The 16152-nt window shown below is 42.2% G+C and overlaps 1 non-coding gene across 1 annotated transcript; it reads left to right on the forward strand.

Annotated features, from left to right (window-relative positions):
* Positions 1-123, forward strand: LOC127488026 (U6atac minor spliceosomal RNA). The gene has a single exon (XR_007917977.2). It is a non-coding gene; the product is annotated as a U6atac minor spliceosomal RNA (small nuclear RNA).
* Positions 124-16152: the final 16029 nt, after the last annotated feature.

Genomic DNA, 16152 nt, shown 5'->3' on the forward strand with positions numbered 1-16152 from the left:
GTGTTGTATGAAAGAGAAGGTTAACAATCCTCTTGACGAGGATGGACGAGGCCCTCATTCCTAACAACACACATATGATTAATGCATTGCCACTTACTTCGTGGCATCTAACCACTGTTTTTTTAAAAAAAGGAAAATAATATATATGAATATGTTCTATTGTGAAGTACCATTTCAAATCTTTTGCAACTTTTAAATTACCTAATGTGTGTATATGTTCTTTATATAGTCTGGATAAACTAGACTATCAGATAGGGAAACTCTTTTTTTTGCAGGCTTGGGTTAGTTTCTGATTAAGAATTTCTTTGGGGGGCCGGCGCTGTGGCATAGTGGGTAAAACCACAGCCTGCAGTGCCGGCATCCCACCAAAAAAAAAAAAAAAAAAAAAAAAAAAAAAAAAGAATTTCTTTGGAAAAGCAAGCTACTAAATTTTAAAAAAAACACTTATTTCGGCTGGCACCGTGGCTCATTAGGCTAATCCTCCACCTAGCGGTGCCGGCACACCGGGTTCTAGTCCTGGTCCGGGCGCCAGATTCTGTCTCAGTTGCCCCTCTTCCAGGCCAGCTCTCTGCTGTGGCCCGGGAGTGCAGTGGAGGATGGCCCAAGTGTTTGGGCCCTGCACCTGGCTCCTGCCTTCGGATCAGCGCAGTGCACCGGCCGCAGTGCGCCAGCCGTGGCGGCCATTGGAGGGTGAACCAACGGCAAAAGGAAAACCTTTCTCTCTGTCTCTCTCACTATCCACTCTGCCTGTCCAAAAAAAAAAAAAAAACAAAAACAAAAAAAAAACACTTATTTCTTTATTTGAAAGGAAGAATGAGAGAGAGAGAGAGAGAGTGTCGCTCCCCCTCTTCGTGGAGGAACGACACTAAACCCTGCCTAGGTTTCCTATCCGAGTCACGGCACCATTATGTCGCTCCCCCTCTTCGTGGAGGAACAACACAGGACCCTGCGCTGTTCTTCTGTCTGCTCGGCCCTTCCCAGGTTTGCTGCTGGTTCTTCCCGGGTTGGCTACTGACCCTTCCACCTCCGTGGAAGGGCGGTTCCCCCTGCCACTTTCCCCACTTCCGCGGGGGAGCGGCACACCGCCGGCCGGCTCTCTCGGGGGCTGCACAGGTGTTCCTTCAGATAGATGTTCCCCGTGCATGTTGTCTCTCTCTCCAGTATTTTCCCACTTCTTCCCACTTCTTCCCTCCTAGGTTTCCGATCCGAGTCACTGCACCATTATGTCGCTCCACCTCTTCGTGGAGGAACGACACTAAACCCTGCCTAGGTTTCCTATCCGAGTCACGGCACCATTTGCTGCTCCTCTGCACGCGGAGGAGCCGCACTGGACCGGACGCTTGTTGTTCCCCTTTTTTACAAGTCCTTTCTATAGTAAAGTAAGAATAAGTAAACAGCGAACTCCCAAAGCAAGAATGAGTAGAAAGAAATGAGAAAGAACAAAGCAACGAACTTCCCCGCGAACTCTCCAATGCACTCTCCAACCAACCCACACCACCATGCCGTCTCTCTCCTCCTATATAGTCCTCTCCACTAATCCGTGCTCTGCTACCCACACGCTGAGCACGCTGCTCTCCTCCAATCAGGAGCAGCTCCTGCAGCTTGTCAAGTTGGTGAGAGGCAGCTGGGTAGAAGCTGTTTGCTCCTCTCCCAGCACCATATTGTGGGAGAGCAGATGTATAGAATAAGTCTTAATTCCAGTAACAGTATAGTCCGAGTTGCTCCCCACGAGAGAGAGAGAGAGAGAGAGAGAGAGAAATCTGTCTTCCATCCAGTGGTTCACTCCCCAAATAGCTGCAACAGCTGGAGCTGAGTCACGTCTCCCAAATGGGGGCAGAAATTTGAGCCATCATCTGGTGTTTCTCATGAGCCAGATTGGAAGCAGAGTAGCTGGGACCAGAGCTGGTATTCCAATATGGATGTGGGTATCCCAGGCAGTGGCTTAACCCACTATGTCATAGTGCCCACAATCAAACTTTAAATTTTTGATGCTATCTTGCATAGCTATATTTTATGTTATAGTGAAGGTTTTAGAAAATAATTACCTAGCCAAAATTACAGAAAAAGATTTCTACTATTTTTTTTCTTGGGATGTCTTAAAGTTTTAACTATTGCATTAAGTCTAAAATTCTTCTACTTTGTTATAGAAAAAACCTTTTTCCATATGTGGATTATTTTAGCATGTTTTCATAGAAATTACTTGGCTTTTACAAAAAGTCCATGAATATATGTGCATGGGTCTATTTCTGGTCTTTCTATTTGGCACTCATAATCTATTGTCCCAGGTTTTCACTGATGTTCTCTTTCTGTCTGTTTCAAAATCCAATAATGTTGTAGGATTTAGTGTTCATGTCTCTGTAGTCTCTCAAATCTGTGACAGTTTCTGTTTTTCACTGACTTTTAGGAACCTTAAATTGTCTTTAAAGCTTTTGAAAAGTACTGTTCAGGTAACTTGTAGAACATCCCTGCAACTGGGATATACATTTGCTCATGAATTGTTTGTGGTTATTCATATTTGGAAAGAATAGTCCAGAAGTAATGTCACCTTCCAAGTGTATCACTTTAAGGAGGCATGAGGTTGACATCTTATTACTAGTGCTATTAATCTTAATTCATTGTTCAAACAGGTATTTTCTGGGTTTGTACACTTTAAAGCTCCTATTTTCCTGTCTCATTAGGAAATAACATTAAGAAATGCACACAGATCATTCAAAATATTTAATAGTTTCAGAATCTGTTTTACTTTGGGGAGAAAAGATAATGATAAAGGCATGTATAAAAGCCAGTGTATTGGGCTGGTGCCGTGGCTCAATAGGCTAATCCTCCGCCTTGCGGCGCTGGCACACCGCGTTCTAGTCCCGGTCCAGGCACCGGATTCTGTCCCGGTTGCCCCTCTTCCAGGCCAGCTCTCTGCTGTGGCCCGGGAGTGCAGTGGAGGATGGCCCAAGTGTTTGGGCCCTGCACCCCATGAAAGACCAGGAGAAGCGCCTGGCTCCTGCCTTCAGATCAGCGCAGCGGCCATTGGAGGGTGAACCAATGGGAGGAAGACCTTTCTCTCTGTCTCTCTCTCACTGTCCACTCTGCCTGTTCAAAAAAAAAAAAAAAAAAAAGCCAGTGTATTGACTGCCACCACGGCTCACTAGGTTACTCCTCTGCCTGCGGCGCGAGCACCCCAGATTCTAGTCCTGGTTGCTCCTCTTCCAGTCCAGCTCTCTGCTATAGCCCAGGAAGGCAGTGAAGGATGGCCCAAGTGCTTGAGCCCTGCATGGGAGGCCAGGAGGAAGCACCTGGCTCCTGGCTTCGGATCAGCGCAGTGCAGCCCGTAGCGGCCATTTTGGGGGGTGAACCAATGAAGGAAGACCTTTCTCTCTGTCTCTCTTTCTCTCTAACTCTGAACTCTGCCTGTCAAAATAAAAAAAAAAAAAGCCAGTGTACTTATTAGGCAGGGATTCCCAAAGAAATAAATCAATAGTGTGTTTGTGTTTATACATGTGTGTGTAAATGCTTATTTATTTCTTATGAGGAATTGGTTAATGCAACTATGGAAGGTAACATGTCTCAAGAACAGCTGATGGCATGTGGGCCAATGGAAAAAGTCCATTCTAAAGGCCAGTAGGCTTAAGAACCAGAAAGAGCTATTGTTTCAATTTGAGTTCATAGGAAGGTAGAAATCAAGGTGCTAGTTCAAAGTTGTCCTGTCTCTCAAGGGAGGAACAGCCTTTTCTGTTCTATTCTAGTCTTCAACTGACTGAATATTAGTGAGGGCATTCTGCTTTATACTATCTACTGATTCAAATGTTAATCTCATCCAGAAACACCCTCAAAGACACCCAAAATATTTGACTTAATTTTTATTTTTTATTTTTATTTTTTTTAAGATTTATTTATTTGAAAGAGTTACGGAGAGAAAGAAAGAGGGATCAATCTTCCATCTGCTAGTTCACTCCCCAAATGACAGCAACGACCAGGGCTAGGCCAGGCTGACGCTAGGATCCAGGAGCTTCATCTGGGTTTCCCATGTGGGTTTCAGGGGCCCAAATGCTGGGGCCATCTTCTGCTGCTTTTTCTAGGCCATCAGCAGGGAGCGGGATTAAAAGTGGAGCAGCTGGGACTCATACAGGTGCCTATATGGGATGTTGGCATGGAAGGCAGCGATTTTACCAGTTGACACATAAAGTTAACCATCACAAATCCAATCATTGCCAGCACCGTGGCTCAATAGGCTAATCCTCCACCTAGCGGCCATGGCACACCAGGTTCTAGTCCCGGTTGGGGCGCCAGATTCTGCCCCAGTTGCCCCTCTTCCAGGCCAGCTCTCTGCTATGGCCCGGGAGTGCAGTGGAGGATGGCCCAAGTGCTTGGGCCCTGTGTGGGGCTCCATGGGATGCGCAGCCATGGAGCCCCCACGTCAAGGTCGGTCTGATAGCTGTTGCTGTGTCTTTATCACAAGGCGAATGTTGCTAGTTTCGGTTAGGGCAATGCTTTCCCACAGTCGGGACTTTCCAGAGGAGTTGAGAATGTTGTAAACAACAAGATGGTGCCGAGGACCGCGCGGTGAGCCTGCCTGCTGCGTGACACCTCATCTGATTGGCCCGAGGACGCGTGCACACTGCGTGAACAGACAGCGGATTGGAGTGTTCCGTGCATGGACTTGAGCCCACTTGCAATTGGCCGGATTTTGTATATAAGCTGTGTGCTGAGGAAGGAGGGGGCTTTCCTGTCCACTCTCCTCCTTTCATTCTTTCTCTGTCCCTGTTATTTTCCCATTAAAAGTCTGCTGAAGACCGATAAGCTGCGAACAGTGTCGTTCCTTTGCGGACAAGGGAGTGGCAAGTGGTGCCGTGACTCGGATCCGGACCACTTTCTCCATGCAGGAATAGGTAAGGAACAAAAGGTAAGCGTGCGAGTGCACGGAAATCCAGCTGGGGAAAGAATAGAAACCGCGGTTCCGTCGAGGAAAGACGGGGAAATTAAGCGCCAGAAAAAAGGGTAAAGGAATCCCTTAAAAGGCGGGAGTAGAAAGTGTTAAGAAACGCCAGGAAATAGGCGGAAACTTCCTTTTTACCTCGAAATGGACAATACTCAGAAACTTCCTTTTTACCTCCAAATGGACTATTCTCCGTCCACCGCTAGGTTGAGCATGCTGTTGAGCTGCTTGTTAAAAGCTGCGGGGACGCCCGTTAAGGCGGCCACAGTATGTGCATTAACTAGGGCTGTTGCCAAGACGTCACCACGGTTTGTGGAAGGTGGCCAATTAGATGAGCAACAGTGGTGGAGAGTAGGGGGACAGTTGAGAGCAGCTGGAGAGCCGGCAGAAATACTTAGATTATGGCAACTCACTGACCAGACACTTCAGGACCCCACTGAGAGCATAGGGCTTTTACTTGATGAAGGATGCGAGCTCCTAGAGAAGGTTCAGGAGGAGTCTCGGCATGATGGTCAGTCTAGTGACTGTGGTAGTCAGTGGGACAGGAAACAGACAGACAAAGGTCCCTGTAGGGACCAGCCACCGGATGAGACAGAGAAAAATTCAGTGAAGGACCATCCCCCATCGAGTGCACCCCTGCACTCGAGGGGACCATCTCATTTATATCCCAGTTTGACTAGGCTAGCAAATTTCTCCTTAGAGGATGAACCGCCGCCGCGGTATCATCCATTGACTCTCCCTAAATTGGCCCCTAGGGAAAAAAAAAAAAAAAAGCTATAAAGACTCCATTACAGATACAGGGAATAGGGTTAAACAAGGCGAGCCATAGAACAGTTCATTAATGCTATAAAAATAATCAGTCCTTGGTTCGCAAAAGGAGTCGTGAATAAGCAACATTGGGATTTCCTCAGAAAAAACTTAAATGTGCATTTAAAGAAACAAAGCAAGCTGTGACAAAGGCTGTGAAAACTTTGTTGCAGATATAGAGAATAGGGTTAAAGAAACAAACCGTAGAGCAGCTTATCAGTGCTGTTGAAACAATTAGTCCTTGGTTTGCTGAAGAGGGTGTTGTGAATAAGAAACACTGGGAGTAAAAAATATAGATCAGTGTACACTGGACAGCCCTCACCTTGCATTTAAATATTTCATTTGAAGTAAATGTTCTCTGTTATAAAGTTAATATTACTATGTGCAATGAGAAATTGTGGTGACAAAGTGTCCGGACTACCCATTTTGTTTTTGTTTTATGTACTAACTCTACCCCTATTATTGATAGGAATGCTTGAGCAGATTATGCTTGGTTTGCTTTACAAAAAAAAATGTAAGTCAAAATATGCCGCAAGTAGTTAAGATTCCACACACCTACAGCAATGTAATAATTACAGATAATAAGAGGCTAGTTCCCTCAGATATGTTTCAATTTATCCTTAAAACATATTGAATATTATTGTGTTTTATTGCTGGATGTATATTTGTATAGAAAATTTGTATTATATTTGTATGATGTATTAATTATGCCTATACCTTGGTGCAACTCTAGGGCCAAATGTAAGGACAGATTTTTGGGATGGAGAGGCTTGTGTCTTTGGCTCTGATAAACAAGTAACTTGTCTGCCAGATAACCTTCTCCTGCTCCCTGGGAGCCTGGCCAGCCCCCGGGGAGGGGATAAAGGAATGTTTTCTGATAAACAGGTGGGCATGCTTCGTGTCTCGGCTCTCTGGCCAAGATCCGGGATGGGACGCACTGCTTGCCTAAGATCTTGGCAATGAGCCACCCTTGTCCTTGGGGGCTTTAAGGGAGAGCCGGAGCAAGCCTCTGCTGCTGCTGTTCCATCCCGGGGGAACACGCAGTCATGCTGGACGTTGAACATGCGGGTGATGACTACTAATGATGTTTAATTCTCAGTATGGATCATTTTCTGGTGCTGTGTAAAAATTGCTTAGTAATGCCCATAGTACTGTAAATTCTACAAAACATAAGTACAACGCAGATATGAATCGATTGGCTATTGTGGCTGAGGTGTTCTGTAACAGTCCCTTTAATAAAAAATTAACAAAATAAATTAATTTAAAAAGCAGAACATTCAGGACCTGCCACTCTGCTTGGTATGTCATTACAAAAATCAACAAGGAGGACTATGCCTGATAATGAGGGTGCTATCAATGTGGGCAACAGGGACATGTACAAATATTGTCCAAAAGTCAAACATCAAAAAAGCCCCTCCTCCTGGGATTTGCCCCTGGTGCTAAAGGGAAAGGCATTGGACCAATAAATGTCACTCCAAAACTGATAAAAACGATAATTCCTTAAATAAATACAGTTCAGAAAACTAAAAGCGGGGCTGGCCCCAGGCCCCATCCCAACAAATTTTGGGGGCCATGACATTTGTTCCTCAACAGAACACCCTAAATCCGTCAATTTCCTCCATGGAGTCACAGAGGGTAGTGCAGGACTGGACCTCAGTGCCACCTCCTATACAGTATTGACCCCTGAGATGGGCCCACAAGGCCTCCCTACTGGGATTTTTGGTCCTTTGCCAACTGGGATTTTTGGTCTCCTACTGGGCAGAAGTAGTATAACTATGAAAGGGTTACAGGTTTTTCCTGGAGTTATAAACACTGACTTTACTGGTGAGATAAAAATTATGACTCAAGCCAATAATGTAACTTCACCTCCAGGACAATGCATTGCTCACTTGATTCTGTTCCCCTTCTCTTCAATTGGTAGGTCTTTTTTAAATAAAGGCGAAAATAACGGTTTTGGATCTTCTAATGCTTATTGAATACAACCCATAACTAAGGACCAACCCAAAATTTTCTTAAAATTAAATAAAAAGTTATTCAGTGGCCTTTTAGATACTGGAGCTGGTGCCTCTGTTATTTCAGCAGCAAGCTGGCCCACAAATTGGAAAAAAAGAAAATTACCATAACTCAATTGCAAGGTATTGGTTGGAGTCAAAGATTAACACAAAGTTCCAAATTGCTGCAATGGGAGGATGAATCAGGTAATGCTGGAGCCTGTCGCCCCTATATTTTGGCTGCATTACTTGTTAATCTATGGAGACGTGATATTCTAACTCAAATGGGGGCTTTCATACATAGTCCAAGTAAGATTGTTACCATTAACATACTTCAACAAGGTCATTTGCCAGGTAAGGGTTTAGACAAACAACAACAAAGCATCACATCTCCAGTTACTTTAACTGTCAATCATGACCAGAGAGGCTTGGGTTTCCCTTGATGGCTACTGGTCAGCCTGTGCCTCATGCAAAAAATAAAATAAAATAAAAATCAGATAATCCCGTGTGGGTGGATCAGTGGCCTTTACTGCAGGAAAAGATAAATGCTGCACAGATATTGGTGGAAGAACAATTAACAACAGGACATATAGTTCCTTCTAATTCTCTTTGGAATAGTCCTATTTTTGTTATCAGAAAAAAATCTGGGAGATAGCAATTGCTTCAAGGCCTTAGGCCTGTTAATGCTACTGTGGAAATTATGGGGGCTTTACAACCAAGTTTACCATTGCCTATTGCAATTCCAAAGGACTCTTATATTACAATAATAGATTTAAAAGATTATTTTTATACTATACCTTTACATCCAGAAGATTGTCCCTGATTTGCTTTCAGTGTTCCATCAGTAAATTTTAAAGAACCTATGCAAAGGGGGTGGAGCCAAGATGGCGGAATAGTGACGGCGCGCACCGATAGTCTGGGAAAATTTAGTTTAATAAAAGGGGAGTTACGGTAGCCGCAGAAAAAAGAACCAGGAAAAAATTGCACGGGAATCGTGAATCCGAGGACCTACTGGGAGAACAAGGTCGCCCACTGCGCGGAAGCCAAGTCGCGGGACGGAGCCGCAGAAGCCCCAGTGCTCCAAGGGGAGTGCATGCCACACAGACAACAGTGGGGAGACTTGGGACGCTCCACACATCGGCGCTGGAAGGGGAGGTGAGCTCAATAACCCGAGACATTGGTGGGGAAACGGGGGTCAGAATCTAGAGGGGGGCCGGAAAGTGCAGCAAACTCACTACCGGAAAGAAGGAAAAAAAAAAGCTTCGGGGTTTCTCTTCCCCCTAACCTTGCAAAGGTTACAAGGCTGCAAGGCTAGAATTCCCAAGAGACAAAGAGCAGGCCTGCGCTCTGGATTTACATATCAATGGGGGAGAGCTAAGGAACTGAGTCACTACAATTCAGTAGCCTAGGCAACCCAGTGGGAGTCCAGAGGAGCCAAAGACTGGAAGCTAAATACCATCAATTCTGCACAGCCATGCCCTGCGGTGTTACTTACCCCCTGAATAAATAAAATAAATAAATAAATAAAAAGAGAGAGATTTACCACGCATAACCTGAGGGTGTCACCTTTGCACACCCTTAACCTGGAAGAACCAGGCAGAGCTCTCAGGCCGCACCCATCTCAAGCCTCCAAGGCTCCTCCAACAGCAGGCAGTCCACTTAACATGGACACAGTATAAATAAAAAAAAAAAAAAGAAAAAAAAACGCACAGTGACGCAAGAAGAATTAACTATGCCGAGTAACAAACACAGAAATAGAGGGAGCAAGATCAACGATGACACTATGATGCCTCCAAATAAGCAAAACACCCCAAGCCAAGAGTATGAAGATGATGAGATAGAAGAAATGCAAGATACGGATTTCAAAAAATTTATGATAAGAACATTTAGAAGTTTTCAAAAGCAAATCCTTGAACTACAGAAATCCTTAATGGACAAGATTGAAAATCTCTCTCGTGAAAACGAAATTTTAAGGAAGAGTCAAAATGAAACTCAGAAACTAGTAGAACAGGAAAGTGTTATAGTGAAGAGAAATCAAAATGAAATGAAGAGCTCAATAGATCAAATGACAAACACATTAGAAAGCCTTAAAAACAGAATGGGTGAAGCAGAAGAGAGAATATCGGACTTAGAAGATAGAGCACAGGAAAACATACAGTCAAACCAAAGAAAAGAAGAGGAAATTAGAAACCTAAAAAATATTGTTGGGAATCTACAGGATACTATCAAAAAAACCAACATTCGAGTTCTAGGAGTTCCTGAAGGCATGGAGAGAGAGAAAGGATTGGAAGGCCTTTTTAGTGAGATACTAGCAGAGAACTTTCCAGGTTTGGAGAAGGACAGAGATATCCTAGTACAGGAAGCTCATAGAACCCCCAATAAACATGACCAAAAGAGATCCTCACCACGACACGTGGTAATTAAACTTACCACGGTGAAACATAAAGAAAAGATCCTAAAATGTGCAAGAGAGAAACGTCAGATTACTCTCAGAGGATCTCCAATCAGACTCACAGCTGACTTCTCATCAGAAACCCTACAAGCTAGGAGGGAATGGCGAGACATAGCACAGGTGCTAAGAGAGAAAAATTGCCAGCCCAGAATATTATATCCTGCCAAGCTCTCATTTGTGAATGAAGGTAAAATAAAGACCTTTCATAGCAAACAGAAATTGAAAGACTTTGTGGCCACTCGTCCGGCCCTGCAAAAGATACTTAAAGATGTGCTACACTCAGAAACACAGAAACACGGCCATCAATATGAAAGAAGGGAAAGGAAGAACACCTACCAGTAAAAGAGCATGGGAAGCTCAAAGCATATACTAGAAAATATTTCCGGGAAAATGGCAGGGCAAAGTCACTACATATCAATAGTCACATTGAACATTAATGGTCTGAATTCTTCAGTTAAAAGACACCGTTTAGCTGACTGGCTCACAGAACACAACCCAACTATTTGTTGCCTACAAGAAACACATCTCTCTAACAAAGAGGCATGCAGACTGAAAGTGAAAGGTTGGAAAAAGATATTCCATGCCAACAGAAACCAAAAAAAAGCAGGTGTAGCCATATTAATATCAGACAAAATAAACTTTAATACAAAAACTGTTAAGAGAGACAAAGAGGGACACTATATAATGATTAAGGGTTCAATTCAACAGGAAGATGTAACTATTATAAATGTATATGCACCTAATTACAGGGCACCGGTCTATTTAAAAGATATGTTAAGGGACTTAAAGGGAGATTTAGATTCCAATACAATAGTACTGGGGGACTTCAATACTCCACTCTCAGAAATAGACAGATCATCCGGACAGAAGATCAACAAGGAAACAGCAGATTTAAATGACACTATAGCCCAAATGGATCTAACAGATATATACAGAACTTTCAACCCTACATCTACAGACTTCACATTCTTCTCAGCAGCGCATGGAACCTTCTCTAGGATTGACCACATACTAGGCCATAAAGCAAGTCTCAGCAAATTTAAAAGAATTAGAATCATACCATGCAGCTTCTCAGACCACAGCGGGATGAAGCTGGAAATTAGCAACTCAGGAAACCCCAGAAAGTATGCAAACACATGGAGACTGAACAACATGCTCCTGAATGAACACTGGGTCATTCAAGAAATCAAAAGAGAAATCAAAAACTTTCTGGAAGTAAATGAAGACAACAACACAACATATCAAAACTTATGGGATACAGCAAAAGCAGTATTGAGAGGCAAATTTATAGCAATAGGTGCCTATACCAAGAAATTGGAAAGGTACCAAATAAATGAGCTTTCAGCGCACCTCAAGGACCTAGAAAAACTGCAGCAAACCAAACCCAAATCTAGTAGGAGAAGAGAAATAATTAAAACCAGAGAAGAAATTAATAGGATTGAATCCAAAAAAACATTACAAAAAATCAGCCAAGCGAGAAGCTGGTTTTTTGAAAAAATAAACAAAATTGACACCCCATTGGCCCAACTAACTAAAAAAAGAAAAGACCCAAATCAATAAAATCAGAGATGAAAAAGGAAACGTAACAACAGACACCACAGAAATAAAAAGAATCATCAGAAATTACTACAAGGACCTGTACGCCAGCAAACAGGAAAACCTATCAGAAATGGATAGATTCCTGGACACATGCAACCTACCTAAATTGAACCATGAAGACATCGAAAACCTAAATAGACCCATAACTGAAACAGAAATTGAAACAGTAATAAAGGCCCTCCCAACAAAGAAAAGCCCAGGACCAGATGGATTCACCGCTGAATTCTACCAGACATTTAAAGAAGAACTACTCCCATTTCTTCTCAAACTATTCAGAACAATCGAAAAAGAGGGAATCCTCCCAAATTCTTTCTATGAAGCCAGCATCACCTTAATCCCTAAGCCAGAGAAAGATGCAGCACTGAAAGAGAATTACAGACCAATATCCCTGATGAACATAGACGCAAAAATCCTCAATAAAATTCTGGCCAATAGAATACAACAACACATCAGGAAAATTATCCACCCAGACCAAGTGGGATTCATCCCTGGTATGCAGGGATGGTTCAACATTCGCAAATCAATCAATGTGATTCACCACATTAACAGACTGCAGAAGAAAAACCATATGATTATCTCAATTGATGCAGAGAAAGCATTTGATAAAATTCAACACCCTTTCATGATGAAAACTCTAAGCAAATTGGGTATAGAAGGAACATTCCTCAATATAATCAAAGCAATTTATAAAAAACCCACAGCCAGCATCCTATTGAATGGGGAAAAGTTGGAAGCATTTCCACTGAAATCTGGCACCAGGCAGGGATGCCCACTCTCACCACTGCTATTTAACATAGTTCTGGAAGTTTTAGCCAGAGCCATCAGACAAGAAAAAGAAATCAAAGGAATACAAATCAAGAAGGAAGAAGTCAAACTATCCCTCTTTGCAGACGATATGATTCTGTACTTAGAGGATCCAAAGAACTCTACTAAGAGACTATTGGAACTCATAGAGGAGTTTGGCAAAGTGGCAGGATATAAAATCAATGCACAAAAATCAACAGCCTTTGTATACACAAGCAATGCCATGACTGAGAAAGAGCTGCTAAGGTCAATCCCATTCACAATAGCTACAAAAACAATCAAATACCTTGGAATAAACTTAACCAAGGACGTTAAAGATCTCTACGATGAAAATTACAAAACCTTAAAGAAAGAAATAGAAGAGGATACCAAAAAATGGAAAAATCTTCCATGCTCATGGATTGGAAGAATCAACATCATCAAAATGTCCATTCTCCCAAAAGCAATTTATAGATTCAATGCAATCCCAATCAAGATACCAAAGACATTCTTCGCAGATCTAGAAAAAATGATGCTGAAATTCATATGGAGGCACAAGAGACCTCGAATAGCTAAAGCAATCTTGTACAACAAAAACAAAGCCGGAGGCATCACAATACCAGACTTCAGGACATACTACAGGGCAGTTGTAATCAAAACAGCATGGTACTGGTACAGAAACAGATGGATAGACCAATGGAACAGAATTGAAACACCAGAAATCAACCCAAACATCTACAGCCAACTTATATTTGATCAAGGATCTAAAACTAATTCCTGGAGCAAGGACAGTCTATTCAATAAATGGTGCTGGGAAAACTGGATTTCCACGTGCAGAATCATGAAGCAAGACCCCTACCTTACACCTTACACAAAAATCCACTCAACGTGGATTAAAGACCTAAATCTTCGTCCTGACACCATTAAGTTATTAGAGAACATTGGAGAAACCCTTCAAGATATTGGCACAGGCAAAGAATTTCTGGAAAAGACCCGGGAGGCACAGGCAGTCAAAGCCAAAATCAACTATTGGGATTGCATCAAATTGAGAAGTTTCTGTACTGCAAAAGAAACAGTCAGGAGAGTGAAGAGACAACCGACAGAATGGGAAAAAATATTTGCAAACTATGCAACAGATAAAGGGTTCATAACCAGAATCTACAAAGAGATCAAGAAACTCCACAAAAACAAAACCAACAACCCACTTAAGAGATGGGCCAAGGACTTCAATAGACATTTTTCAAAAGAGGACATCCAAATGGCCAACAGGCACATGAAAAAATGTTCAAGGTCACTAGCAATCAGGGAAATGCAAATCAAAACCACAATGAGGTTTCACCTCACCCCGGTTAGAATGGCTCACATACAGAAATCTACCAACAACAGATGCTGGCGAGGATGTGGGGAAAAAGGGACACTAACCCACTGTTGGTGGGAATGCAAACTGGTCAAGCCACTATGGAAATCAGTCTGGAGATTCCTCAGAAACCTGAATATAACCCTACCGTTCGACCCAGCCATCCCACTCCTTGGAATTTACCCAAAGGAGTTTAAATTGATAAAGAAAAAAGCGGTCTGCACCCTAATGTTTATTGCAGCACAATTCACAATAGCCAAGACCTGGAACCAACCTAAATGCCCATCAATGGTAGACTGGATAAAGAAATTATGGGATATGTATTCTTTAGAATACTATACCGCAGTAAGAAACAACGAAATCCAGTCATTTGCAACAAAATGGAGGAATCTGGAACACATCATGCTGAGTGAAGTAAGCCAGTCCCAAAGGGACAAATACCATATGTTCTCCCTGATCGATGACAACTGACTCAACACCAAAAAGGAAACCTCCTGAAGTGAAATGGACACTATGAGAAATGGTGACTTGATCAGCATAGCTCTGACTGCTAATGGACAACTTAATACATTATCCCTCATAGTATTTTTTTTTGTCTGTTCTACTTAATATGACTGGTTTAATTCTGTAATTATCACACAGTTATTCTTAAGTGTTGAAAATTAACCGAAATGTGATCCCTGTTAAACATAAGAGTGGGAATAAGAGAGGGAAGAGATGTATAATTTGGGACATGCTCGGGCTGACTTGCCCCAATTGGTAGAGTTGGAAACATACCAGGGGATTCCAATTCAATCCCATCAAGGTGGCATGTGCCAATGCCATCTCACTACTCCAAGTGATCAATTTCAGTTCACAATTGATCATAATGAAAGGACTAAGAGTCAAAGGGAGCACATAAACAAGTCTAGTATCTGCTAACACCAACCGATAGAATAAATAAAGGGGAGAGTGATCCAACATGGGAAGTGAGATACTCAGCAGACTCATAGAATGGCGGATGTCCTAAATAGCACTCTGGCCTCAGAATCAGCCCTAAAGGCACTCGGATCTGGCTGAAAAGCCCATGAGAGTATTTCAGGCATGGAAAGCCAAGACACTCTGGCAAAAAGATCTCTGTGAGTGAGATCCCAGTGGAAAGAACAGGTCTTCAAAGAGGGAGGTGCCTTTCTCTGAAGGGAGGAGAGAACCTCCACTTTGACTATGACCGTGTCTAAACAAGATAAGAGTCGGAGAACTCAAGGGGCTTCCATAGCCTTGGAAACTCATAACTGGTGCATAGGGAGATTACTGATGCCATAAACAGGAGTGTCAATTGGTAAAGTCAACAACAGGAGTCACTGTGCACTTACTCCTCATGTAGGATCTCGGTCCTTAACGTGCTGTACACTGAGGCTTAATGCTATAACGAGTACTCAAACAGTATATTTCACTTTGTGTTTCTATGGGGGTGCAAACGACTGAAATCTTTACTTAATGTACACTAAACTGATCTTCTGTAAAAAAAAAAAAAAAAAAAAAAAAAAAAGAAAGAAATTTTCAATTCCCAACTTGACTCTCACTGGGATTAAACATGACAATAGGTCTGATCTGATTTCATCATCATTTAAAAAAAATCATCTATTATTTTTCACTTTATGTTTCTGTGTGGGAGCAAACTGTTGAAATACTTACTTAAGGTATACTAAGCTGATCTTCTGTATATTAAGATAATCGAAAACGAATCTTGATGTGAATGGAAGGGGAGAGGGAGTGGGAAAGGGGAGGGTTGTTGGTGGGAGGGACGGTATGGGGGGGGAAGCCATTGTAACCCATGAGTCGTACTTTGGAAATTTATATTCATTAAATAAAAGATTAAAAAAAAAAAAAGAACCTATGCAAAGATGCCAATGGAGGATCTTACCTCAAAAAATGGCTAATAGCCCTACTTTGTGCCAACAATTCATTGATGCTGCTCTTCAAAAAATTTGCAAAAAATATAGCAATTTATATATTATACACTATATAAATGATATTTTAATAGCTGGACCCAAGGAATTTTTGGTGATACAATGTCTGACAGTAATGAAAGAGCAATCATCTACTTTTGGTCTTATCATAGCCCCTGAGAAAATGCAACTTCAATATCCTTATCAATATCTAGGCTTCCAATTGTACCCATGAAAAATACTTCCACAAAAAGTCTCCTTACAATTGGATTCTTTACAGACTTTAAATAAGTTTCAAAAACTTCTAG

The sequence above is a fragment of the Oryctolagus cuniculus genome, chromosome 18, assembly GCF_051225735.1.
Source record: "Oryctolagus cuniculus isolate XC-2025 breed Fujian yellow rabbit chromosome 18, ASM5122573v1, whole genome shotgun sequence".
Taxonomy (NCBI): Eukaryota; Metazoa; Chordata; class Mammalia; order Lagomorpha; family Leporidae; genus Oryctolagus; species Oryctolagus cuniculus.